At 40.7% G+C, this 15,000-nt stretch overlaps 1 protein-coding gene across 1 annotated transcript in view; it reads left to right on the top strand.

Annotated features, from left to right (window-relative positions):
* The window catches only part of kansl1b (KAT8 regulatory NSL complex subunit 1b), a 43,900-nt gene that overhangs the window by 7,804 nt on the left and 21,096 nt on the right, over positions 1 to 15,000 (top strand). The gene's annotated exons all lie outside the window — the stretch shown is intronic.

The raw sequence follows: 15,000 nt of genomic DNA, 5'->3' as shown, positions 1-15,000 counted from the left end.
ATCCATAATGGAAGGCGACTGAAACAACTAGGACTCTAGAAAATGTCTGCCAACCCCCATCCAAGCTGACAGAGCTTGGGTGAAAAGGTGAGGCAAAGAATGGCAGATAATTGCCAAATGCAGATGTGCAAAGCTTGTCACATCATACCCAAAAAGACTTGAGGCTGTAAAGGTGCTTCAACTATGTACTGAATTAAGGGTATGAATACTTATGCAATGTACTTATTTCAGTGTTTTATTTTTAATAAATTTTGTAAAATTTGCAAATCTGGTTTTTGCTTTGTCATTATTATGGTGTATGAAGTGTAAACTGATGTGGGGGAAAACTAATTTATAGCAGTTTAACATAATGCTGCAACAAAACAAAATGTGACAAAAATGAAGGGGTATGAATACTTTTGCAAGGCGCTGTAGTGGACTTAAATGGGAGCCAACGGGTTGAAGGTCCAAACTGCAGTTTTAGCGCAGCTTCAAAGGGCTCTACACCATCCCCGGCGTAGAATAAGGGTCTTATTTAGTGAAATGCTTGGTTATTTTCCAAAACAAAAGAAATGTATACACTTTTTTTTTTAGTATTTATTTATTTAGCTGGACAGTGCATATTAAAAACAGAACATCTGTAACATGCCAGAGTTAGCCGAAGGCGAATTTTCATCTGTTGACCTGTAGGCCTGTTGTACAATGGCACCCTAGAAAAAGCACAAAATGTTATAAACAGTGAGGTAAACAACAGTAGGAAACGGCATGTTAGCGCAGTGTTAGTTGATTACAGTAGAGGCAGCAGTAGCGTAAGGAGATTAGTTGTGAAAAGCACAAGGAGCAGCAGCAAAGGGTTTGGTAAAAACATAAAAGCAGCAGTATAAATAGCAAGCATTAATAAAGCAGGTTAGAATATTTTCAAATGCATATTAAAATGACAAGCATTAATATCAAAATCATAAAATAGTTTACAAAGGTCAGAAAGGAATGCCGCCGTCTTTCCCAGGTCTATTCAAATGAATTTGCACACCCCTGTGGAAAAAGGTGACGTTACTCTATAATCTCTGAAGAAGCTTTGTGTTTAACTTTTAAACCACAAATACTCGTCTTGCATTAGCTCGACCAATTAAATAGTCACGTTGAAAAGGTCATGAGTGACGTAGGTCCAGTGGTTACAAAGCGATTGTGCAAAGATAGTCAAACGCCTTTTACAAAAAAAAAAGGTAAAACAAAGATGTTGGACGATTTCGAAGTTTTTTACCCTTACCTTTTTGAACCAGAGTACACAAATAAAGAACTGACCATGCGTGACCTTTCCAACATGCTTATGTAATGCGTGAAGATGTGTATTTGTGGTCAGTAAGTATATAAATGTTTTTTTTTTAAGAAAATGGCGGATTGTTTCGCTAGATAAGACCCTTATTCCTCCCTACCCTTTGAAGCTGCACTGAAAGTGCAATTTGAACCTTCAACCCAATGATCCCCATTGAAGTCCACTAAACAGAGAAAAATCCTGGAATGTTTTCCTCAAAAACCTTAATTTCTTTTCGACTAAAGAAAGAAAGAAAGACGTGAACAGCTGTGATGAGAGACAAGATATTATCTGTTGCGTCACACTTTGGTAGCTCCGCCCACAGTGAAATCTTGCTGTAACTGTATTGCGTCACACATGCATTTTTGATTTCAGTTAGACAAATTATTTCATGGTGGATATGCCTGGTCAGGACACAGGGTGACATGATGATTCATCTATTCAAATGAATTTGCACACCCCTGTGGAAAAAGGTGACGTAACTCTATAATCTCTGAAGAAGCTTTGTGTTTAACTTCCTTTAAGACTTTGTCTGGAAGTAAGGGGTTTTTAGGCAAGATATCAACCTTTGAGATCTAAATCTAAAAGGAGCCCAAAATAAACCCTGTGCTGTTATAACAGCTGTCAAGCCACACTGAGACCTTTCCACTGACAAAGAGTGACATTTAAGCTAAAGTGCCTGTCCATATGGTGTTTTTGACCCAATTTCATTATGATAATAGATATGGAAATTATAATGTGAAAAAAAAGTACACTGTGACATGTTTAACCTTCATTTTACTGACTGTACCTGTGGCTGCAGCACTAGGACAGTCAAAGCAAGGACGTTTCTGATTCTAATAGAACTGTGATCTGGTTAAGCACTTATCACTTGCTCACCAAAGGATCATTTGCAGTGAATGGGTGCCGTCAGAATTAGAGTCCAAACAGCTGATAAAAACATCACAGTAATCCACAAGTAATCCACATCACTCCAGTCCATCAATTAACATCTTGTTAACTTGAAACCATTGCTTCCAGCTGAAATAGGAGGATTCAATCCAAAATATTGCTTTTCTAGTGTGAAATCATCTGAATCAGGAGTATCACAGTTGAGCTGGGGGGTGAAAACTTTTGTACAGAATGGAGATGTGTACATTTTTCTTATTTTGCCTAAATATCATATTTTTTTTTCATTTAGTGTCCTTCAGAGGCTACAGAAGATACTTACATGTTTCCCAGAAGACAAAATAAGTTAAATTTACCCTGATCTTCAAATTCCAAAAGTTTTCACCCCCGGCTCTTAATGCATGGTTTTTCTTTCTGAAGCATCAGTGAGCATTTGCACCTCATGTAATAGTTGCATATGAGTCCCTCAGTTGTCCTCAGTGTGAAAAGATAGATCTCCAAATCATACAGTTATTGCTGGAAAGGGTTCAAATACACAAAAATGCTGGAAAACCAAAGAATTCGTGGGACCTAAAGGACTTTTCTGAAGAAAAGCAGGCAGTTTAACGGTTCAGGACAAACAAGGGACTCATGAACAACTATCACTAAACAATAAAATTCAGCTATGGATCATTCAGGTAACAACACAGTATTGAGAATCAAGGGGTCATTTTTTATAAATCCAATTAATATTTTCTCTTGTGGACTATATGTAACCATTTTTATGTGAAATATCTTACTCAGGTCAGTGCTAAATAAACAATAACATGCATTTTGCATGAGCCCTCTTATTTTGGTAAAATAATTAACATTTTGCAGATTCTGAAGGGGGTGCAAACTTTTGACCTCAACTGCAGCCTGTTAATTCACTGGTCAATCAAAAGACATTTTTACACAGTGTTAGAATAAAACGCAAAGTTTTCTTATATAATAACTGGAAAATTGCACAAATATGTCCACGAGACCAGCTTAACACAGCGGGAAGTCATAGAGAGAGCTGCCAGAGATGTTTGAGAGAAAAGGTCAGTTTGTTCTACTGCAAAGGACAAATGGATGTTGATCAATAAACACTCTTAGATATAAAAGGTATGGCATTAAAGCAAACATTCTGCTGAAAAAACAGGGTGTGAACCTGCAGACCGCATTAAAGAACTCCATGGCTCCCTTTATGGCTTGAGTTTCCAGAAACATAAACGGTTTGCATTGCAATGTATAACGAGAAACAACATAACAATCCCTGCTGATCGGGGGAACAGGCAGTAGTTTTAGTTTATCTATTCAAAAGTTTATCTTTAGTTTGTCTATTCTGGTAAAGTATTTATAGAGTTGGGGTTGTTTGTTTTATTTTAGGCATCTTTAGGGTGAGCTGTGGTGATCAGTGGGCACAAGCTGGGTCTGTCTTTTGACAGTGTGCATGCAGGCTTTACATGACATCTGGGGCATTGACACTAGTTGGATAATGGTTTGAGGGGCCTTTTTCTTTTCTCTCCACAGGAAATGCCTCTAGGAATGTTATTTCTTCAAAGCTCAGTTTCCTCTGCTTTTGTCAAACATTGTGCCAGTGATTCCAGCCAAGCCAAGATTCCATCTACTGTTGTGTGGATGTGTGCTTAAATAACTCATATTTTATCTATAACAGCTATTATGGATGCATTTATGAAATATCAATACTTCTTTCCTTTCACTATTAATTTTTCTTACACAAATGCATTGATTTGCTTCAGAAGGTCTTTGTTAACCCCCTGTAGCCATGTGGAGTATTTTTTATGATGGATGGAAGCATTTTTTGGACTGATATTGAACTATTAAATAGCCATTCATTGCCATTATAAAGCTTTGAAGAGCCATGGCATTTTTAATATAACTCCGATTGTATTCGTCTGAAAGAGGAAAGTCATATTAGGATGGCTTGAGGATGAGTAAATCATGTGGTAATTTTCATTTTTGGGTCAACTATCCCTTTAAAATTAGACTGTAAAATAATAGCAACCCCCCATCATTAAAATTCTTCTAAAGTGCATATAACTACATTGTGTTTTATCAGTTTGAGTGCAGAAATTTAGTCAGTAAATCAAGAAATCTAATTTACAATGCTACCTATTATCTGGAAGGAGATTTCCTGGTTGAGTTTCCATCTTCCATCTGAGTTCTTTCTAAGGAAAAAAAAAACATGATATCATTGTCATTTTGTAATACACTGGAAAAAGATAATTATTTTCCATCTTCTACGGAAATTTCCTTTACAGAAAGGGACTTGAGATCTTGAGATGAGAACATTTTGTAATGCCCTGACAAGTAGTGCTTAGATATGGCCTAAAAACCTAAAAAAAACCTAAAAACCAGCCAGTGTTTCTCAATTCAGCTATTGTGTAAGACTCTAGTGTGTGGACCTATACATTGTGTATGCTTTTACAGTGTTTGAATTATGTTCATTAACTCATTTTGTGGCTTTTAATCTGTGTGTGTTAGTTTAGTCATCTATATGCTGGTGTAAATTACCTTCAGTGGATATACCCATTTAAAATAGACATACTTTTTATAACACACCAGAAATATCAATGACTCATATTACATGTGAAATTTTTTTGTTCCAATCAAATGCACTCTAGAATAATAACATCTGTCCGAATACCACCTGTTTGACAAATTAGCAATTAACAAATCAAAATTAATGGTTGTGCTTTAACTAACTTTCTGTTTCAACAGAATGCAACAGAAGGGATAGTTCACTAAAAAATGAAAATTCTGTTATGAATTACTTAAATTAAGATATTTTTGATGAAATCTGAGAGCTTTCTGACCCTGCAAAGACAGCAACTACCAGGTTCAAGGGCTACAAAAGTAGTAAGGATATCATTAAAATAGTCCATGTGACAGTGGTTCAAACATAATTTTATAAAGCAAATACATACAAATATTTAAGTCACTTGAGAGTGTAGGTAGAATAACTATTATGTAATTTGCAATGAAACTAAAACCTTCTTTTGAGGTGATTGATTGAAGCAGTTCTCTGATTGGTGGATTTTTTCTGCTGTTAACTCTTTATCCGCAAAACATGGAATTTTCTGTTATTCACGAGACAACACTTCCCTGCCAAACACAGACGCTGCGTCCGAAATTGCATACTTCCCTACTATATAGAATGCGAAAAACAGTATGTGAGGCGAGTAGTATGTCCGAATAGTATTCGAAGTAGGTGAGAAGTACCCGGATGACCTACTGCCAGGAGAGGAGTCGTCATATTCGGAAAAATGGCGGAAAGTGGAGATGCGGCGGATGTAGTACGTCTGAATTCCATTCATACTACCCATATTCATACTATATAGAACATACTTTTTCAACGGTCGGGAAGTATGTTCAAATTTAAATGTAGTACCTACTGAAGCAGTATGCGATTTCGGACGCAGCAAGAATTTTCTGGGTTTCCACGTTTTCACTGTTATACACTGGGGTCGCTATTACGCATTTTCTGAATTAGTCTAGAATGTGCCAACCAAAAACACAGACGTGGAAGACGCAGAAACGAGCGATCTCATACCTAAGCATATGCATATAAAAAATTATGTAATCATCAACACTAAACTGCATATAAATGAAAGCTGCCTAATGATATCGACTAGTGAAATGTCGATCCAGGAAGTTGTAAAGGACTGTGCAAGCTTTGGGAGAGCTGATGGAAGCCATCTACTGCATCTTTGCTTTGATAATAATACTTAATATAATCCAGATGTAACGTTAGTATTTGATAAACGTGATTTTCTTAGCTTTTTTTTTTCTCTTAGCTCCTACCTACATTCAAGTGTTGTTAAGCTTGAAGCTAGGATAAAACAGATTTTGTTTAATAGTAGAGGGTCTGTTCTTTATTTTGGTGTATTGCATGTTCAGATATTTATAAAACAAAATATTCTGAGGATCATAAAATTTTAGTTACAATCAAAAATGCTGGGGGTGGCTGGCAACTTTTTTCAAAAATGCTGGCGGAGAAAGAGTTTAACACAGTTGTTTAAAATATAAGTTGAAATTATATGGGCTGATGACTAAAAGCATACAGAACAAAACCATAAATCATAAATGTAAAACCTTGTGGCTGATAATAGGTCTGTATTTAATGGTTTATAACTTATCGTTAAAAATCATTTCTCCTACAGAGAAAATTAGATTTTTACTTCTGAAACTTAAAAGGATAGTTTACCCCATAATGAAAATTCTCTCATTAATTACTTACCTTCATGTTGTTCCAAAGATGTAAGACCTTCATCTATGGAAGAAACATTAAGATATTTTTGATGAAATATGAAAGCTTTCTGACCCTGAACAGACAGCGATGCAACACATTCAAGATCCAGAAAGGTATTACGGACACTGTTGAAAAAGTCAATGTGACAGGTTTAACCTTAATTTTTGAAGCTACGAGAATACTTTTTGTGCACAAAAATAAAAAAACAAAAAAATAATGACTTCATTCAACAATTTCTTTTTTTCTGTCAGTCTTCGATGCACATTCACAAGGTAGGCACGGAGGCGGCGTGTCAGCAGCACAACATGCTTTTAGTCATCAGCCCATATTATTTAAACAACTTTTAACAGCAGAATTCAATGTGAAAAACTACATTACCCACGATTCTGCAGAAAAAGCTTCAAGCAATTACCCTTAAAAAAAGATTATTAGACTAATTCTTCCTACACTCTTAAAAATTAAGGTTCCAAATGGTGTTTTTGCAGTGATGCCATAGAAGAACCATTTTTGGTTCCCCAAAGAACCTGTCAGTGAACGGTTTCTAAAAGAGCTATTTTGAAGAACAAAAATCAAAAATTTAAAGAACCTTTTTCAACTATAAAGAACCTTTTCTGTTGTTCAAGGTTTTTTTATAGAACCATCAATGCCAATAAAGAATCTAAAACAACTTAAATATGTATTTTTATTTGTTTTCTTTGTGCACAAAAAGAATTCTCGTAGCTTCATACCTTTACAGTTGAACCACTGATGTCACATGGACTGTTTTAACTACCTTTCTGGGCCGTTTGAACATTTAAGTTGTGTTGGGTGTCTACACCCCTGGTGTAAAAAACAGCTAAAACCAGCCTAGGCTTGTTGGGTGGTTTTAGCTGGTCAACCAGCCTGGTTTTAGCTGGTCAGCAGGCTGGTTTTAAAGGGGTTTTGGCCACTTTTTCAGCCTGGCCAGGCTGGTCAGGCTGGGAAACCACCAGCTAAAACCAGCTACTTCCAGCTTAAACCAGCCTAGGCTGGTTTTAGCTTTTTTTTCAGCAGGGCCAGGGCCAGAAAGCTCTTGGATTTAATCAAAAATACCTTAATTTGTGTTCCGAAGATGAACGACATAAAGGTGAGTAATTAATGACAGAATTTTCATTTTTGACTGAACTATCCCTTTAAGAATGCTTCATACCTGTGGTGGGGTGTTTACCCGTTTAAGGGTTTTACATTTGGCTAGTTCAGTAAAACGACAGCCAGTTGTCCCGCCGAATGTGCACTTCCATATTAAGTTTACAGTAGCTACTTGGGCAAAACTCTAAACTTCAACCCCTCAGAGTCATTCCCATTATACTATTATGTATTTTTATAATGTTTGTTGAGAAAGAAACCTATTAGTGCTCATAACTGGCTGCCATTTTTCCCTTTACAAGGAGCTATAAGTATTTCCTCCTTCAATCTTTTATAAACTCAATAGCAGCACACCCAAGACTCATTCATGAATAAGACTAATGAATAATACATACAGTCATTCCAGCTGAAGTGCACCGCAGTCCTGTGGTTTCCAGCTGATGCCTCACCATTTATTATATCTGTTGTTTCAGCAAGTCTCAAGCACCAAGCACGTCTGATTGCCACAATCACAATTTCTTTGCATACTTCTGTTATAATGTGCCGTTAAATCTCGTGTTGTTCCAGCTTCCCCTCAGTTTGCCTCAGTAAAGTATACGATGGCTGCACTAGCGTCGAGTAATATCCGGGGACATCTGCTGTTCAGCCTAATTGTTGAGGATGTGCGGAGGTGGAAATGAGATCAGCTTAATTGTGTATTTTCCGCTCGTTTGGGCCAGGAGTATAGCTGCGGTTTTCACCAACGGAGCACCGTCAGGTATTTTTCCGCTTTTTAATGGAAAACAGTGGAAGTTTTCTTAGTGACCTTTTAAAACGCGTGATTTATAACAGGACGGATATGTATTAACACATCATTACTACAGTGATGTATGTAGGTGTGTATACAAAGGCATCAGTCATAAAGACTAAGTATAGCTGGGTTGTGGTGGTCTATGCTCTTAGGTAAGTAGTCTAATAGGGTTGAGAGAAAGCTCTTAATATGAGTATTACAGATATGCTTTTAGCCAAACTATGATAGAGATGTATCTTACAGTAAACTGTCTGATGTATTGACATTAACTTATGATTGTTGATGTCTCTCCTTATTTCTTTTTCCCTTTGCCCTCCCTCGCTCTCCATTATGCACTTAAAGTTTTAAAAGCACCTCCTGCTTTAAAACTGTAACCTTTGTGAAGTGCTGTCATGATGAATTAAAGGTGTAGATGGCATCATTTTTATGCAAAATACCTAAAAGGAAGAAAGGCAGTTATAGAGGGTTGTTTTACAATTCATATTTCCTTGAGATTAAAAAGTTGATTGAGTTTTGATTTATGTACATGCTTCGGTTCCATTCAGCCAGAGACAACGCGAGAATCCTTCCTCAGAGTGGATTCTTCTTCCTTGTCAGTTCATTTCTAATTAATCAGCTCATGCAGGTCTTCAGAGGCCTTGGCTGCACAAGTAGGTTATGACAGCGTCTGTCTCTTCATCCTGTGCTGCCGAGGGACACCTTTTGTGACGTGCTGGTTGAAATAACACATCCAGCTCGCTTTAACACAAATTAGAATAAAAACATAATCAAAATTTTCTCTCAGAGCAAAAACGCATCTTGAATTTTAACACGTGATTGCAAAACGGGCTTAAAATTTCTCAAAAATATATATTTTTCAAAGATTCAAAGATTCCATTCTTTCAAAGATTTGATATTTTAATTTAAGTAACAAGTGTTTGGTTATAACATATTGCTTATTACAGTTGAAGTCAAAAGTTTACATACATTGCAGAATCTGCAAAATGTTAATTATTTGACCAAAATAAGAGGGATCATGCAAAATGCATGCTCACATAAAATACATTTACAAATAGTTCCCAAGAGAAAATAAGTTACATTTATAAAAATGACTCCGTTCAAAAGTTTACATATGCATGATTCTTAATACTGTGTTGTTACCTGAATGATGTTTTTTTTTGTTTTTGTTTAGTGATAGTTGTTCATGAGTCCCTCAGTTGTCCTCAGTGTGAAAAGATGGATCTCAAAATCATACAGTCATTGTTGTTCATTAGACAAACAAGGGACTCATGAATAACTATCACTAAACAAAAAAAAAAAAAAAAAAAAAAAAAAAAAAAAAATACAGCTGTGGATCATTCAGGTAACAACACAGTATTAAGAATCAAGTGTATGTAAACTTTTGAATGCAGTCATTTTTATAAATTTAACTATTGTTTTCTTTAGTGGACTATATGTAAACGTATTTTATGTGAAATATCTTATTCAGGTCAGTACTAAATAAAAAATAACATGCATTTTGTATGATCCCTCTTATTTTGGTAAAATAGTTTTGCAGATTCTGCAAAGTGTATGTAAACTTTTGACCTCAACTGTTGATAATATATAATTACATAACTGTTTAATTATTAAATATTATATCATTTAAATATGACTAAATAGAATTGCTCATTCTCGTGCAAAATGCTTTTCACTCATGTAAATCTCTCAATCACAGGCAGCTGGATATGCTGGGCCCTTTCTAAATATGGTGATGTGACAAAAATATGTGACATGGCTGCCACATTTACCCCACTGCCCACTCTCCCTTATCTGATTTCAATGGCAGTGAGTGAAACCAAAAATACATTTAAAAGCCCATGCATTTAAATATGAGCTGAAAACCACATATCTGCCTCTAAGTAAGGATTGTGAAAACATCCAGAGCATGACTATGTTTAATGTAGTCTGAGCCCGAGGCAGTAATCTAAAATCCTGCAGAAATTCTTTGATACACCCCCAACACCAGCATGACCATACGCTGTGAAAATGTGGAGACATGCAAGACATGTTTGGTTATGTGTACCATTCATTATATTTGTGTCATATAACCTATGCATAGTAGGGATGCACCAAATGTTCGGCAAACAAAATTATTTTGCCGAAAAAATAGATAATAAATAAACTTGTTCTGTAAAATAAAAAAGTAACACAAAAATATTGATAACAATCATTACAAAAGCTCTATTAATACATTTATTATGACATTTGCCTTTATTCAGCAAGGCTGCATTTATTTGTACATTTAAAAAAAAACATGACTAACTCTCTTAAAAATGGCCAAAGAATATTTTATTAACTTATTAATTTTAAGTTAAAATTAATAAGTGCTTTGTTGGTAGGTTATAATGTCTACTAGAATGTTACAAATGTTCAGTGTTAAATAAATATTTTTAAATTGTTGTTTTGTAATTGATTTTTTTTCTTTGAAAAGCGAGACAAAACTGTAACAAGCAAATATTGGCTATTTAATTTATGCAATGATGAAAAAAAAAGGCAAAATACATGGGGGACAGATTAAGTGTTCATATGTCACACTCAGGAGGGTTGTGGAGTGGAGATGGATGAGGAGAACCGGAGTAAATGAAAGAATAAAGTTTATTGAAACAAAACACTGAATAATGATAACAAATAAACAAAACCGGGAGCAGGAAACGAGCACATGTAACCAAACAAACGGAAGTAACATATTCATTGACGGACAAACGGGGAGTGCAAACACAGACTCTAAATACTCTGAAAACAAGGCGTGGTCATAAACAAGATAAAAAGATAACGAGGGGGAAATACAAATATGGGCAAGACTAAACTAACACAGACAAAACTAGAAGGGGGAAGACAAGAACTAAACCATTAGAACTAGAAACAGAGGGGAAAAAACACTTGGGAAACAGAACAGAACAGGACAAAACACAGACATAATCCTGACATAACCCCCCCTCCCCCAAAGGCGCGTCTCGCGCCTAATAATATCCATAGGGGAGGGAGGGTGGGTGCCCTGGAGACCGCTAGGTAGGGACACAGGGGACACAGGATACAGCGGTGGTCTCCAGGGCGGATCAGGGAGCTCAGGTGGCCATGGCGGGTCAGGAAGCTCAGGGGACCATGGCCGGATAAACAGTCCAGGAGGCCATGGCGGATCTGGGGGTTCAGGGGGCCATGGCCGGATAATCAGTCCAGGAGGCCATGGCGGATCTGGGGGCTCAGGAAGCCATGGCCGAGTATACAGTCCAGGTGGCCATGGCGGATCTGGGGGTTCAGGGGGCCATGGCCGGATAATCAGTCCAGGTGGCCATGGCGGATCTGGGGGTTCAGGAAGCCATGGCCGAGTATACAGTCCAGGTGGCCATGGCGGATCTGGGGGTTCAGGGGGCCATGGCCGGATAATCAGTCCAGGAGGCCATGGCGGATCTGGGGGCTCAGGAAGCCATGGCCGAGTATACAGTCCAGGTGGCCATGGCGGATCTGGGGGTTCAGGGGGCCATGGCCGGATAATCAGTCCAGGAGGCCATGGCGGATCTGGGGGCTCAGGAAGCCATGGCCGAGTCAATGGTTCAGGAGGCCACGGCCGTGTAAACAGTCCAGGTGGCCATGGCCGGGTAAACAGTCCAGGTGGCCATGACTGATCTGGGGGCTCAGGAAGCCATGACCGAGTCAATGGTTCAGGAGGCCACGGCCGTGTAAACAGTCCAGATGGCCATGGCCGGGTAAACAGTCCAGGTGGCCATGGCTGATCAGGGGAGTAGCCCCCCCCCCCCCAAAAAATTTTCTTGGGGGAACCTAGGGTATAGTTCACCCAGGAGAGCACGGAGGGGCGCGCAGGAGAGAGCTCCGGCTCTGGAGGGCACGCAGGAGAGTGCTCCGGCTCTGGAGGGCACGCAGGAGAGCGCTCCGGCTCTGGAGGGCGCGCTGGCTCTTGAGGAGCGGGCTCTGGACGGCGGTCTTGAGGAGCGGGCTGTGGACGGCGCTCTTGAGGAGCGGGCTGTGGACGGCGCTCTTGAGGAGCGGGCTGTGGACGGCGCTCTTGAGGAGCGGGCTGTGGACGGCGCTCTTGAGGAGCGGGCTCAGGACGGCTGGACGACCCCAGCGGAGATTCAGGAGGAGCAAGCTCTGGGCGAGCGGTCACTGGAGGGCGCTCTGGCGGCGCGGTCACTGGAGGGCGCTCTGGCGGCACGATCACTGGAGGGCGCTCTGGCGGCACGATCACTGGAGGGCGCTCTGGCGGCGCGGTCACTGGAGGGCTGGGCGGAACCAGCGGAGACTCTGGAAGGCTGGGCGGAACCAGCGGAGACTTTGACTTGGCGGTAGCCATCTTGGGTGCAGACTCAGGCTGGGTGGCCATCTTGGCCGGGGACTCAAGCTCGGCGGCCATCTTGGCCGGGGACTCAGGCTCGGCGGCCATCTTGGCCGGGGACTCAGGCTCGGCGGCCATCTTGGCCGGGGACTCAGGCTCGGCGGCCATCTTGGCCGGGGACTCAGGCTCGGCGGCCATCTTGGCTGGGGATTCAGGATCAACGGCCATCTTGGCCGGGGATTCAGGCTCGGCGGCTATCTTGGCCGGGAACTCAGGCTTGGCGGCCATCTTGGCCGGGAACTCAGGAACGGCGGCCATCTTGACCGGGAACTCAGGCTTGGCGGCCATCTTGGCCGGGAACTCAGGAACGGCGGCCGTCTTGGCCGGGAACTCAGGAACGGCGGCCATCTTGCGTGCAGACTCCTGCGTGGCAGCCATCTTGCGTGCAGACTCCGGCGTGGCAGCCATCTTGCGTGCAGACTCCGGTGTGGCAGCCATCTTGCGTGCAGACTCCGGCGTGGCAGCCATCTTGTGAACTGGCGTGGCGGCCATTTTGCTTGCAGAATCTGGCGTGGCAGCCATCTTGCTTGCAGAATCTGGCGTGGCGGCCATCTTGTGAACTGGCGTGGCGGCCATTTTGCGAGCTGACGCTGGCCTGGGGGCTGACGGGCTGGAGCGTGGAGAGGAAGCCGGCAGGCTTGAGCGCTGGGCGGAGGTCGGTAGACTAGAGCGCGGGGAGGAGGCCGGCCGCATCGGGCTGAGGACAGCAGCGGAGCTTTGGAGGACGACAGGGGATAGGAGACTGGGCTGGTGGTTCGATCCGTTGGAACGGTATGTGGAGGTTCTCGGCTTATGGCAGGCTGGCGCGATGTGCTGTGTCTGTGAGGGGACCGGAAGATGAGACCGACCAGAATTTGGAAATTCTTCGACTTCAAAATCAGATCCATTCAAATAGAGAATCAGGTTTATTAGCTCGATCAAGGGGAAATTACAAGAGGGAAGATCGCAGCGAATGGTCTCATCATCCAGCCCCAAAACAAACACAGCACCAAGAGCAGCCTCGTGCCAGCCTACCTGATGGGAGAGCTCGATGAAGTCCTGCACATATCGCTCCAACTCACGACCACCTTGCCGCAGTCTCCTCAAAGCTGCCTCAGCCCGACTCATCTTCTGTTTTTTGGTCCGTCAATCTGTCACACTCAGGAGGGTTGTGGAGTGGAGATGGATGAGGAGAACCGGAGTAAATGAAAGAATAAAGTTTATTGAAACAAAACACTGAATAATGATAACAAATAAACAAAACCGGGAGCAGGAAACGAGCACATGTAACCAAACAAACGGAAGTAACATATTCATTGACGGACAAACGGGGAGTGCAAACACAGACTCTAAATACTCTGAAAACAAGGCGTGGTCATAAACAAGATAACAAGATAACGAGGGGGAAATACAAATATGGGCAAGACTGAACTAAAACAGACAAAACTAGAAGGGGGAAGACAAGGACTAAACCATTAGAACTAGAAACAGAGGGGAAAAAACACTTGGGAAACAGAACAGAACAGGACAAAACACAGACATAATCCTGACATCATAATTGGCCTTCGGCCCTCGGCCCTTGGCCCAGTGTGTAATTTTGTTTTGGCTTCGGCCAAGAATTTTCATTTCGGTGCATCCCTAATGTATAGTATATGTAGTCTATATATATATACTGTATATACAGTCAAGCCCGAAATTCTTCATACCCCTCGCAAATTCTGACTTAAAGTTACTTTTTTTCAACCAGCAAGTTTTTTTTTGACCAGAAATGACACAGGCTTCTCCCAAAACATAATAAAACAATGTACAAGAGGTGTATATTACTCATCTTTTATTTACATTTGAACAGAAAGTGGCATGTCCAAACTTATTCATACCCTTCTCAATAATCAATAGAAAAGCCTTTATTGGCTATTACAGCAATCAAACGCTTCCTATAATTGCTGACCAGCTTTTTGCATGTCTCCACTGGTATTTTTGCCCATTCATCTTTAGCGATGAGCTCCAACTCTTTCAGGTTGGAGGGTCTCCTTGCCATCACCCTGATCTTTAACTCCCTCCACAGATACTCAATTGGATTTAAGTCAGGACTCTGTCTGTCCCACTGCAAAACGTTAATGATTTTGTCTGCTAACCATTTTTTCACCACTTTTGCTGTGTGTTTTGGGTCAGAAACCAAGTTTTTCTGCAGACTGCCTGATGTTGTTGTGGAGAATTCTGATGTATTGCTCCTTTTCCATGGTGCCGTTTACTGTGATTAGGTTCCCTGGTCCACTGGCTGAAAAAAACCCCAAAACATT

This window comes from Garra rufa, chromosome 1 (genome assembly GCF_049309525.1).
Source record: "Garra rufa chromosome 1, GarRuf1.0, whole genome shotgun sequence".
NCBI lineage: Eukaryota > Metazoa > Chordata > Actinopteri > Cypriniformes > Cyprinidae > Garra > Garra rufa.
This window is presented reverse-complemented; position numbering and strand designations above follow the sequence as displayed.